A 14,966-nucleotide genomic window follows, 5' to 3' on the forward strand; every position below is an offset into this window, starting at 1 on the left:
TTTACCGCTTTCTTATTAGTTTTCAAGATGGAGTCAATGGCATTTGTGATATCCCCGAATACTTTTACAGAGAAAATCGATGATCGCCGTCTTTAAAGACCCAACTTTCATTTAATATTTGTGAGTTTTCAGCTATTAAATACACGATTACAATCTTGTAATCAGTAGTTGATATTTTCCATAAATGCATTATTTAGAAAGTAGTTAAGGTTTATCACTTGATATTTGTATTTGTTAAATTGATAATAAATTGTTTTTTGGAAAATGTTGATCACAAAAGACTAAGGCATAAATCAATTGTCGAAAACATTGCACATTCTATTGACAGCTTCGAAATCTGTTCCACCCAATCAGACAACACAATATTCATTATTCCCAAGCCAAGAATGCTTAATCAACTCCATATCAACTCCATATACTGAAGAGAAAACAATTTGAACATGTGTGTGATAAAAAGCTGCAATTCTTTTCCCGAATTACCGAGGCTTGTCAAACGCAGAGTAAAACCAACGATGTCAACTTAATAAACAGAGACATCGGGTTATGTGAAGCAAACACAATAATTTGGAAATTGGAAAAAATGCATTGGCTTAACTAAGATTCATGCTGCAAACCACAAGACTGTCAGTAGATTAAACTATATCGATTTGGGTAATCCGAATGACCATCTGACAGAAAAATAACTTTCGTTCCCATGTGGCAAAACAAGTAAGAAATATCCTCAGAATGTCAATCCAAAGGCTTTATTTCACTACAAAAGGTTTATTGACATGGTAGAACAACATGAAAGCCAATTTCAGACGCAATCTGATTTGCTAAATGAACCTCCGTAAAAGAGCGATTCCATTATCTGTTACTTTGGGTTTAAAGAGCAGGTTTCAGAGGAAAGAGACAATCCATATTGCGCATATTGAAATTAATTTAATTTGTATGTAACAACGTAATTATATAAATCACATAAAGCATATGTGATAAATATAGACACAGTTGTCTTTTGCAGCGATTAATGTCATGTTAAGATTTATTAAAAAAACGTCAATTTGATATTTCGATACTGTTTACATATTCCTTAAAACAGAACATTCGTTTTCATTTACGAAAAATGGACAGTTTAGACGCTTCAGGGATTAAAAAAGATAAACAATTATCAAAGTGTGCGCATTTGAAATAGTTATAAGAAACTTCAAAAGATTAATTACATTACAACCATAAATAAAAAATATATTTTGGCCTCCTGTGAATCGAAACTGCACTTATGATATATTTCACTGTATTACTTTATTTACCCATTTGAAAATATTAAATATATCGAACGTATGAACACTACAACTTGAACAAAGTTTTAACATATTTGAGTATTATGTAGTTACAGGCTTTAGGTAATATTTTTTGATAGTTTGAAGGCTGTAACAGTGACCGCGAACTCCGGAATTGAACGGGCTGCTCACCATCAGGTAAGGGAAAAGGTTATGGCCAAACATTTATGTACAAGGTTATCGCAATTCAATGTAAATATTTAGTGTGATTCAAACAAAATTGCAAATTTAACAACCGATTAGTGGCATCCGCATTGTTTAGTATAATTTTAGAAAATACAGACGCTTTACAAAAACATGTTGACGTTAGGAAATGACCTTATCCAAAGACACCTTTAGTTAAGATGTCCTCCTATACAGCCGCTGCCGCAAATAATTTGATCCTCTTAAAATGAATAATTTTATTTCTTGAAGTTAGCAAATTAATTGAATACCCAAGAAATCGGGTCAAACATTTAAACCTATCACTAACCTTTTAATAAAGAATTGAAATATGCGTCCAGTGGTACCAACTTATTATCTTGAATCTGAAATTTGATAGCAAACACTGCGTCAAATTTAATCAGTTGGATAACGTTTTTATTCCGACTTTGAGGAGTGATTTGTTTTCAATTGTTAAGTCCCAGTTCAGATCTTAAACTGTGATATATTTATATTTGGAGGAAGTTTTGTTCTCGGTTTTCCTGCATGCATAAAGGGCCCTTACCTAGAAAAAGGAGCAATTCCCCGAGGATTATTACAGTTGCTCACTATGGAATCAATCAGTGACTTAAATTATTTAATTGTAAGAGTTGAATCGAAAATGTTTGTTTATTTTGAATGCAATATAATGTTAAGTTAAACCTTCCATATATATGTTGTCAACATGGGAACTTAGAGTCTTCCGCTGAAAACGATGGTAACTAAAAAGTGTTTCGAGAAAATAATTTCTACTTGGCCATAGCCATGAAACAATACCCGGAGAAACTGTCAATAATGGCGATCGCTCCGCAGTCTGATTTGTTTATTTCGAGAAATGAATTTTCCCAAGTAAAAAATGCTCAATCAACTCCATTCCCCAGGAAGAAACAATTTCAAAATGTATGTGATAGTAGATTGCATTATCTTTCCAAAATAACCGATAACTGCCAAATGGTCGGTAAAAACAACGATGACACGGAATAAACCGATACATTAGGATTTGTGAAGCAACCAAAATGTATGGACAACAGGAAGAAAGTAATATTCAATTGGTTTTAGTACCATGATCTATTCGAAATAATACACAGTTATCAGGATATTAAATGCCATTGATTTCAGTGAGCCTCATAAAAACATTACAGTTACAGAGAGCTTTTATTCGAATGTGGTTAGCCAAGCAAAAACTATATTCAGAAGTTCAACTCAAGGGCTTCATTTCATCACAATAATTATATAGTGATGTCCAGACATTAGTGAGGGTCTTTTGGGGGAATATTTCATAGAATTGCACTATTAATTCTAGAAATGAGCCACTTTGTATGGTGATAGTATGAGGTCTTGCGGATATTTTGCAAGCCAGACCCCAAGCGTCAGATCGAGGGTTCTCCCAAAATCCAAGATGGCCGCCAAGATGGCCGCCGATTATTTGTCATTTGGGTGACTTGGATTATTTATGAAATTAGTGCCGTCATTATACTTTATTCAAACAAAATTTTATTAAATCCTATTTGTAATAAGTTAGTTATTAAAATGTGATAGTTTTCTAAATAATCATAAGTCGAGGTCAAGGTCAAAATCATGGACACCAACCAATGTAAACATTTTTGAATAAAATCAGACTGAAATGAGGTAAAAAACATCGCACATTTAATGTTGAACATGTTTATATACAAAAACAAAAACACATTTCCTGAAGAATGAGAGTAATTAAAAGGGCATGTAACGGTTGCGCGACTTCATTCAAGACATGACTATTTAAATGAATAAAGTCAAGTTGCCTTGTCAGTCTTGAAAATATTTATATGATCGATGTTATTTTGACGACAAGTGTCAAAATCAGGTCGATTGTGCGTGTCTGTCGGTGATCAGTTATGTAAATGTTCAAAAGGAACGTTCTGGTTTGTTAAGACTGAATAATATTCCCAAATGGCAGAAAGAATAACTGTTAGTTTTCTGAGTATTTAAGGCATATTTAATGTAAGTTTAAATTACGCTTAACGATAGGTATGTAATTCGAATGTGGATTCGGTGGATACGATTGTTCGTGCACCAATATCTTTCAAGGTTGGTACGCTCAGTTCTTTTCTTTTATGTCGAAGTGATTTTCGTATTTCGTTACGAAAAATTAATTTATGGTATGTTAAATGTACTGTTGTCATAACCGTTTCTATTTAACGTTTAAAATTGATTTGAACTGGTTATTAATGAAGCTTTATTGTAACGTAATATGATAAAGTTACCGGTTACGGTCGGGTCGTTCTATTAACCGGAAGAGTGCGAAATAATTACTGTTAGGTTTTCTTAGATTAATTGAAGTAGTGTTTTACCAATTATTGAAAAAAATATATTGGTGTAAATATAAGTTAAACACAGTGTGATTGATGTCATTATCGGGGATATAAACGCAATTGGGCTTGTTAATTTACGCGTGGAGTCCTTTGAATTCCACCCACATTATCGAAACCAACTGCGTTCATACCTTGTTTTAAATAAATCTTATGCTTTTTTAAGGTCAGCTTTGTAACGGCTTTTTAATTTGTCCCAGCGTCATTATCTCCGTTTTCGTCTGCTTCCGGTTAAAGTTTGAGACACAAATATCATAGACCGTTCATTCGATTGACGCGATACCTGTCAGATCAGAAGTTCTACTACTGCATAAGATAGACTTGGTTTGACTTAGGAAGTTTGGTTAAACGGTAATTTGGGACAATTCCGTCATATTATTTCCTGGGACAACGATATCCATACGCGACTAAAAGCTATATTGTTCCTTAATAAAACTACAGAAATAGAGAGATGGCGAGATGGCGACAATGTAAGCTTTATATGCATTGGAATATATTGATGCTCTATTGATAAGAATTGAACATTAGTTTGTTGCCTTTTATTGATTTATTGTCTGACTCCAAAACGGCTGATTTATACATGAACAATAAGAAAAAAACTATATTATTTGGCACCTAATCAGGCAAAAAAAACAAACATTAACAGTATAATGTGACACGCATCGGAACTATTTTTTCAACTTCCTTTGCTCACACAATTTAAACATGATTCTTTAAATATGCCTTATGGGGTTAACGAGGTTTATGTTTGGCTACTGAGATTGTTTCTGTATTATTTCACATAAATATTAAGATACAGATGTGTAATAGATTTAAGAAAATGCTGCTTTGAAAATGCCATCTTTAATGATTGTATATCCGAGGCACATACAGTTTTGAAGAATACACACATCAACATTAAGTGAATACATCTGATATTTAAGAACACGTTTATTAAAACATTGGCCTAAATACTTTAGGATTATATCAACTTGGATATTTCAATTAAAACGAAATATAGGCAAGACCACCTACATGTACATTACTTTTAGTAATACTTGTCAGTATTAAGCAGTCTCAAAGAAAGAAACATAATGGTGTCTTATCAAATACACCAGTATTTAACTTCGGTGTATGCCCATTTACTTTTTGTGACGGATTATTATGTTATATCATTGTGCTTAATGCGGTTTTCATGTAAACGTTTTTTGCTGACAACATAAATCCTAATTGTTTCTTGTTCAAACAGAAAAGGGCTTTGACAGGGTAAAGCTATTTTGAAGGCTAGTGGGTTTGATGTTCCTGGGTTTTTATTTCAAACATTCCGTTACCGCGTCCTATGAATGTGTTAGGCACACAATTGCTTAATAGTTTCAAAGGCTTTGCATACAAGTTACGGTGTAAGTCAAAGGATTGATAAAGAATATATTGATAAATTTGCAGTTAAGTAGCGATGAAAATGATTTAAATATGTATAAAAGACGGTTAGAGCGTTGATTTACAGTAAACCCATTAAACGTGGGCGTTTTTCAAACTTTTGCGGGGGAAAGTCCTAATTTACATATTATTGATCTTGGGTGTAGAACTATGAAGTCAGTATTTGTAGCTGAGAACGATTGTCATTTACACTCATTAAGGGCAATAAACCATGAAACAATTGACGAACAAAGTGCCAAAAGTTCGACCGCCAGCAGTCTGGATTACTCATTCTGACAGAACAATAAATATTTTCCTACCAAAGATGCTCAATCAGTTTTTTCCCTTGACAGAAACAATCTCAAAATGTATGTGATAATAGATTTCAATTGCTTTCCGAAATTACAGGGGTCCGCCAAATTTGGAGTAAAATCTATAGTGGAAACTATATAAAGAGGTACATAAGACTCTTCGAAGCAACACAAACTTCTGGGAAATTGGACAGGGAGGGGTGTTCAAATGGCTGAACTGACATTTTTACAAACACTTACTCCGATATGAAGATATTAAATCATATCGATTTCAGTAAGCCCAATGTAATCTAGCATCTATAGAGAATTCGTTCCCATAGCGGAAACCTACCGTAGTCAAATCAGAAAGAAAATTCAAGCATTTAATTTCATCACAATAGCATCATAGGGATTTTCAGACTAGAAACCAATCAAAGTCATAATCTGATTTGCAAAATAAGCCCCAGGAAATGAGTGGGTTTATTGATGCAAAATGCACGTTCAGGAGAGTGTCATTGAAAAAGATTTATGAGTTATAATTTTCCTGTTATATATTTTTATCGCACGGAGTGAAATAAACCTGGTCACTTTTTCGCAAATTGACAACATATTATATGGTAAAAATCTGTCGTACTTACAATTATATTGATAAATTCCACTAACAGCAAAATCGTCATGTGAAAGTTCATTTAAATGCTCTATGAATAAATTTACTTTGTTCTTTAAAATTAACTTGCGTATGCATTTTAGGTCAATGAGTCGACGATACATGGCTGACATATATGAATCATGTTGTTGACGTTTTCGTCAGCAATGCCGTTGTCCGATGTCACCCATCCATCTCCACTAGCTACACGTTATAAGTTTGCATTTCAATGTTTACCACATTTGGTAACACTTTCATTATCATAACATATTGACTGAGTTGGGTCAACAATCAGCTAGCACTATTTACTCTAGAGTTATTGCCATTGAAAGGTTAAAATTTGACCAAATCCTATTTGTTTGCGCTCTCACTAGAGTATCCGTTATTAGATATTTACCAAATTTGTTTCAGGATGTGTTGGAGTAGTATGTCTACAGCCAGATGGCATGATAAGCTCTGGAGTCAAGGTCAATGATTTAAAAATAGATTACCAACACTAACAGCAACATTACCTTTATTGCATGGACGATCAAAATAGCGAATTCATGTTTTCCCATATTTTATTTGAGCATTTTTATATTGGTCAACCAACCTTCACTACAACGGGTTAAAATGTCTAAGAGTATACTTTCTCAAATGATTTCAATAAAAACGTTCATTCATGTCGGGTCTTTAATAGACTAAATGTAGCCCAAGTTGCGTTTTACGCCACTTTACTTTATGACTTTCTTTAATCGTATTGTGCAAATTTTATAAACATATTGCAACACTCAGTAATTTCCATTGAGGCCTCAAGAAAAAGACATTTTGAATTCGCGGAATTCAAGTATAATAGAGGTGAAATTAAATTAATGAGGATGCTATATAGTATTATAAATAAATAATAAATAAATTATTATAAATAAGATTTTTTTTATTATATGGAACGAAAAAGGATAGAAACGAATGTGCCTACTGTAAAACGGGGATCTATCGATGGCGGATTTTGCGGAAAAAAATGTACTGTTCCATCAAAAATATTGTAATATTGCCCTAAAATATATCAACGGCAGGACATGTGAACAGGCGTAAAAATTATAATTTGCTTCCTGATGCTGCTGATGCAACTACTTCTATTTCTACCTCCAGCGCCACCAGCGCCAGCGCCACCGCCACCACCACCACCACCACCACCACCACTACTACTACTACTACTACAACTACTACTACTACTACAACTAATGCTACTACTGAACTCTGTATTTGGTCCAGTATTTTCAGGAATATTTGCCTTCGACAAATATAATAAAAAAGGGATCGTTTTCCTTTAACTTTATCTATAACGAACCGAAAGAGATTCACTGACCTGCCCTTTTTTAAATTTTCGTACGAGAATCTCAAATATTTTTTTCCGCTCTTGTTGTTTATAAAACACTCGTGGTCATCTATGAGTAGATTATATTGCTTTATTATGATGTCCATTTTAACGAACACGGTAATGTCTAAATCTTTAATGAATCAACATTTACATAAAGTCTGACTTTTGCACAATTATCTGATTAAATGAATTACGAAAAAACATTTATATTTCAAAATATGAAATTAAGCTAAGAAAAACAGTAAAACTTTTTTTTTGTTTTAATTAAATGTTTCACTGCAATTGTATTGTACATATTATCATATAACTTTCCTTGAATACTCATGCAAATCAAGATAACCTTGTTAATTGTTTACATAATCTATAACGGCTGCTTTCCGTAGAAAGCAAAGAGTTCATGAATACAAGTTTGCGCGTACAACAGTGAAGATTCTTGTTTAGTTTGGTTTCTTTCACGACATTAACATGGGAACAATTGAATAAAGAGAGCCATTTTGGATTTATAACATTACCTTTTTACTTAAATGTTGATATCTGAATTAAATTAACTGGTGTTCGCTCTATACGAGTATTTGATTGTCCTATATGTGAGTTGTAAACACGCCAGACAGTCGAAAGAAAATCATGGACAAATTAAGTCTTAAAATATTTGTATTATCGTTAATCAATGTGCAAATAATATGCAAATTCAGAAATGTCTGCTGATTTGTGCATATATTACATCCGACAAATACACTATTTATTAGATTTCAGAATTTGTTAAACGATGACTATTATTTAAGCGAGTATATATAAGAGACAGTGTATTATAGCTCAAATAAGAATGGCTTTGAAAGCCTTTACACAGGTGACAACAAATGAATCTGCGTTTGAAAAAAAAAACGTGTCAACACAGAGGTCAGTTTATGCGCTTGTAAATAAGTGACAACAAAAGAGAACAACAAAACATGGCAACAATGGTCCGTTTGTGCGTTTGCAAATAAGTGACAACAAGACAGCAACAAGGCAACATAAATCAGTTTCTGCGTTTGTAAATAAATGACAACAAGACAAAGGTAGGGCTGGCAACATTTGTCAGTTTCTACATTTGCAAATAAGTGACGACAGAAATGAAAACTGCCAATATGAATCAATTTCTGCGTTTGTAAAAAAACATAACTGAAATATAAAAACAGAGGTCAAGAACTGCGTTTGTAACAGACGCGACATCAAGACTGAGAAGCAACATTACCACGACGATCAGTTGTTGCGTTTGTAAATAAGTGACATCAAGGCAGAACAAGACATCAAAGGACAGTTTCTGCATTTGTAAATCATTTTCGAGTGATAAACATGTCACAAGTGTCAGTTACAGTGTTTCTAATGAGTGAATTCAAGAAGCACCATGACAATATGTGTCAGTTTATGCGTTTGTTTATAAGTGACATAAAGAAGCATCATGGCAACATTAACAAGAATATGTTTATATCTATATGCATTTTATAAAACATTCCTAAGCATTTTTCTCCTAAGACATTTTCACATTGCATATTGTTTAGCTTGGGTATCAGATGTGAATTCAGGTTGAGTTATTAAGAACGATGGTAGTTTGCATCATTTTGGGAAAATATTTATTTCCTTGAAGGTAAACAAGATCCCTTACCAAAGATGCTCAATTAACTTCTTCCCTTGACAGACACAATCTCAAGATGTATGCGATAATAGTTTTTATTCATTTAGGAGCAATAATTATTTCCTTGAATGAAACCATGAAACATTTGATGGAAAAAGTTCCAAACTGTCGACTGCTAAGTGATCTGGATAACTTGAATGTTCTGACAGAACAACCAAATATGACCGGAGCTTTGATGCTTAATCAACGTGTTCCCTTGATAGAAACAATCGCATGATGTATATGTTAATAGATATCAATTGCTTATACAAATTGCAGAGATCTGCCAAGGTTGGCGTTAAATGAAATGTGTAAACTATAGCAACATAGCCATTAGCCTCTGTGAAGAAACTTACCTGTCTCGGAAATCATACAAGAATGAGTATATAATTGGCCGAACTAACACATTTGCGCAAAACTTCACCGATATCAAGATATTAAATTTTATCGACTTTTGTAAGCCTAATGGCAATCTAACATCTACAGAGACTTCGTTTTCATGACGGAAAACAAGAACTTAATTGTCAAGAAAGTAAACTGCATTATATATCATCACAATAGCTGTATAATGTCCTTCGACTCATATCCATTCCAAGTCATAATCTGATTTCCAAATGAGACTTGGGAAATGAGCAATTTAATCGTTGCAAATTGCCCGTTCGGTGTAGAGTCAATGCTCGTTTGTTTTCCAGGAGGATTATTTATCATATTTATTAAGTCATTATTTTCAACTGGTCTCTTTAGTGCTAAAGAGCGAAATAAACACAGTTGAAACAAATCCTCTAGAGAATTTGGTGATGTAGACTAGCATACTCTAGTGTGTAAATATAATGCAAACTAATTGAATACCAATTTGCACCCAGTAAAACGAGAATAAATCGTAAACGCTTTTGGCGTAAATAATTTACCGTTCCAACTGTAATACTGTACTTCCTAATAAATTAAATAGCTACAAAGGAAGCGTAAAATGTTTCAGAATGTTTTCTGAATATAATACTCCTGAATATAATACTCCTATTAATTCTAGCTAATTGTTAATGGCATGAAAGATAATATTTGCTTGTTGAAAAGGAATAGCTAGCTCAGCAACGTTTCTGGAAACGGTTTTGTGCAGTTCAAGTGACACATGCAGCGGAAAACATATCTATCTAATATTTGAAATATGTAATAGAGATGAAGAGAACAGTTAGTTCTTATTATGTTTTACTGATTCTTTATGATAAATGTTATCGTGTAACTTTAACTTTGTACTTTAATCTTTATGCAAATTAGTATGACATTGTCAGTTAATTACATACTCAATTAAGGTTACTACTCGCAGGAAGAAGGGTTGATGAAAACATATCTTCGCTGGAAATAATGAGGAAAGCCGTTTATATTTGTTTCCATGACCACAGTATCTTTATCGACGAAAACATGGGAACAAGTTAATACGACTGTAAATTTAAGTTTACTGTCCATCACTTTTAAGTCGTTAGTTTTATTATTTGTTATCTAAATTACTATTACGTGTAATCGTTTTATAAGATTATAAGTATGTCCCTAAGGCGATTTGTAATTACGTCAGATAGTAGGAGAATTCAAAGAATGATATGGACAGTTTCAGTAATAAAGTAATTCACAAAAAGAATTGGCGCGCTGAAAGTTGTTCGCATACCCTACTGCGCTCATACTGCAGAGTTTGTTTGTCATAAATTCTAAACAAGTGTTGAAGTTTGAAGACTGTATTAGCTGATTTTCACCATCATTTCTTAACATTACAAGTACTGTATTATCGATAATCGATAATACTTCAGTATATCGATACTGCATACTGTAGTTATAATGCGATATCATTTTAGTAAGCATACAAAACATTGGAGTGTCATGTTTTATCGATTTTTAAACACAAACGACACACATGAAAATGTTCTTTATGCGCTGCTGAAATAGAACGGGAAATATTCTGGGTATTCCAGCATTTGTCAACAAATGTTTTAGATCTTTAACCAAAGCGTGTACACAAATCAGTACCGTTTCTATTTGCAAAATTTTTCTGACAAGTTCGATAACAAGCCACCAAGTACAGGTAAAGCCAGACTTTGTTCCTTAAAATAGCAAAAAAATACAGAATGAACAGGTTTAGCTCTCTTACTTTGACAAATGTTATCAAATCATTACAAACGTTGTCATTGTTATGAGTGGAGTTTGTTTTCGGCCTAGTGTTATAACCGGCTTAAAATTCAAGTTCACCAAGAGATATTCATATTAATTTAATACAACTAATACATATTTTACAGTGTCCGCTCTCATATATTTTCCAATGAACATGAATCATCTTCAATTATGATAACCACATTTATAAGATGAATATTGGACACATCTAATAATTAAAAACACGAATAATTTACAGTGCCAAATTTTTAACGTAGGAAAAAACACAAGTTAATTAAGTTAACGAGCTCAAAAGTCCAAGTATCTCCAGAGTTATATCCATTGAACCCAAATAAATCTATTGACAGTTTCTTTGGAAAGCGTACACTACGCAGCACAAAACCTAAGGGATGGGACTATGGCGTATAAGTTGGCGCTCATTTATGATTTTAAGTACAGTTCTGCACAAGTTTTCTTTGCTTTATAACAGGATAGTGAACAACTAGCTTAACTAATTCTTCTCCTTTAAGTTAGTATTCGTTATTATTAAAGAAAAATCACTTCCCGGGCAATATCAAACAAAATAATTAGAAATTTATCGTTTATTGTTAAAATAGAAAAAATCACTATGGATTTGGACTATACAAGCGAATGTATACAATTGAGAAAATGATTAACTAATAAATCTAGATATGGGTTTTGGTATCAAATCAACATCCTACGTCATGATCTCCATTGACATACATATACGATTTTTGCTAGTTAAGTTGGTTGTTTTTGAAATATTATTGGAAAACGCTTCCATGCAATATTTCATATGCGAGTTCCACATTCATTCCCTTAATGCTGCTCTTGGTTATCAAAGATGGGAAATGGTATTTGTTGCTGTGATAATAGATCACAATTACTTTCCAAATATACCGAGGCCTGCCAAACGTGAAATAAAATTGGCGTTGAAAACTATATCAAGAGAGACATTAGGCTCTGTTAACCAACAAAAAAGTCTTGGAAAATGAACAGGCAGGAATATTTAAAAGCCTGAAGTGACATATCTCCACCAAAATCTAGACAATTTTAGTCAGCATGATGGAAATCTTACAGTTACAAAGGATCTTGTTCGAGAGGGAAAATCAAACTGAAAAAAGTCACGGGTGTTTTCATTTTTGCGAAAGTGACGTTATCGAGAAAGAATTGATTATCAACACATAAGCCGATTACTTTCCGCTGTAATCTATATCTATATTAATCAGAGCAAAACAAACGCCGTTGACAACGTTTCTTAAGTAAACTTTGATTTAGTTTTTCAGTATTTCTTCAACATTGATTATGAGGATATTTTTTTTCCTTTTCATTACATGTCGTGACAAACTAAAACATCGAAAGGAGAACTTATGGTAGTGTTTCTGTCAGATTGTATTACTTTATTTTACAGTCTTTTTGGCCAAGTGGTACAGGTGTCCGCCTACGGAGCTTGGCATTTAAAGGGTAAATCTCTAAAAGTGGTGTTCAAAGTACTAGTTTAACCCAGGAAAGTTTTATCCCGTGTATCGGTACTTTACACCGAGTACTTTCAAAAATCAAGGGGTCTCTTCGGATCAGGGATCAAGGCATGGATTTTTTTTCTGAAGAAACTTTGTTTTAAATCGGAAAATTACTTTGAGATGAGTATGTTAAAGCTAACCCAATATTAAAATAAATATACCCAAAAATATCAAAGTGCACCATTTTATCCACTGAAACAGGGTATACAATTTTCATAATCTATGATCATATATCATATCATATATTACCTTTGGTAATACAAACCGTAAGTGAATCGTTATATTCTGGCTTTAAACCGGATCTAACCGCATACTTTAACAGGCATCGTCCAACCGGAAAAGCATCTTCATGGTATTTGCCAACGCAAGAAAATAGAAGGTTACATTACTTCGTGCAAAACCTAAATGACAAAAATATCATCTTTGTGGTAATAATCGAAGACGATTGTCTTCATTTGTTAGAGTGCAATTACTTCTGTAACATAAGAGAGCGTTTGGGATAACTATAAGATTATTATAGATTATTAAAAATACTGATGACATAATACATGTTATGAAATTAAATCCAGAATGCAATATGTTTTTAAAGTTTTATAAATTCTTGAAATATATTGTGAAAAAAGTTAATTTTAAATTCTTCTTTCAATGTATCTTTACGTGTATATTCGTTAATTGGAAAGTTGATCTGGTCATGTATGTTCGACATTTTGCAATATCTTAATTGACATGAATGTATGTCATGTTCAAATGCCTATTTCGTCAAATATGTATTGCAATTTGCAATGCTTTTTTAACATATATTTATTACAAGTTACACTATTCAAATTGTCATCATTTAATTAAAGCAAATTCCAATGCTGATTTTGCCGATTATTTCTGCCAGTCACAATATTAAACTTGTCATATATTTATTTCAAGTTGCATTGCCCACTTTATCTTAAATGTATGGCATATTGCAATGCACATTTTGTTATATATTTCTGTCAATGCACATTACTTATTTTGTCATATGTGTATGGCAAGTTTCAACGATCATATTATCCGGTATGCATGGCATGTTGCAATGCTCACTTTTTCATATAATCATGACCATTTGCAATGCATATTTTGACATATTAAATTTATGGCAACTTGCAAACTTCATTTTATGATATACTTCGGTGAAGTTGCTATGCATTTTTTGTCCAAAACATATGGCATGTTGCAATGCTAACTTTGATGTAATGCGTTTTGCATATTCCAACGCTCATGTTGTCATGTATGTTTTGGCAATGTGCGATGGTCATATTACTATATATTTCTGGCACGTTGCTTATTTTGTCAAGTGTGTTTAGCATGTTGAAATACTCGTTTGACTTGTATACATGATACGAGGTACTGAAAAAACGGAAAATTAAACAGAAACCTTTAACAATGAAACATTAGAATTTGTTCCATAAGAATCGTTTTTGTTATTGTCGATACTCGCACAATTTGTGTTCTAGAATTTGCGTGTGAAAGCATTCAATATTTGTTATTTGTTGCTCAAAACAACATTTTACACCCACACAAATAGTTGTATGTTTAAACATATTCTTGGCATGCGTAAAAACGAATGTTGAACGGAAATAAAGCAAAGCTCGTAAATGTTTCAATGAACATGCTTTACATTGTCGAAGTTATTTACTGTCCTAAACATAAAACTCTACCGAAGTGCCAATTCTTTTTGTATACATTTTTTTTTTTCGATTAACACGTTATATCGAGTTTCCTGTTTATGTTCAAATCTACCTGTATCTCCACACGAATTCACCTAAAAATGTAAGGGGATTGGCAATGATAATAGGCGCTGTAGTTAGTAATCAGCATTACCCATAATGTTAGCTATTGATTTCTACCCCTTAAAATGTTCTATATCACTTCTGTTTCACATTTGAATATAAATGTGTTTAAGTTAAAAAGGTTTCGCTGACAAAAAAAAGAAACCGTAAAATATTGAACACGTTGGACTCTAATGGAGTTTCCAATAAAAGGGAAAGGGATTGTGATCGCATTCTTAGTTTAAGAACTAGCATATGTCATTTCTATGACGTGTCGATTGGTATATACGTAAGATAGAGGCTTGACGTTTGA

This window comes from Mya arenaria, chromosome 1 (genome assembly GCF_026914265.1).
Source record: "Mya arenaria isolate MELC-2E11 chromosome 1, ASM2691426v1".
NCBI classification, from domain to species: Eukaryota; Metazoa; Mollusca; class Bivalvia; order Myida; family Myidae; genus Mya; species Mya arenaria.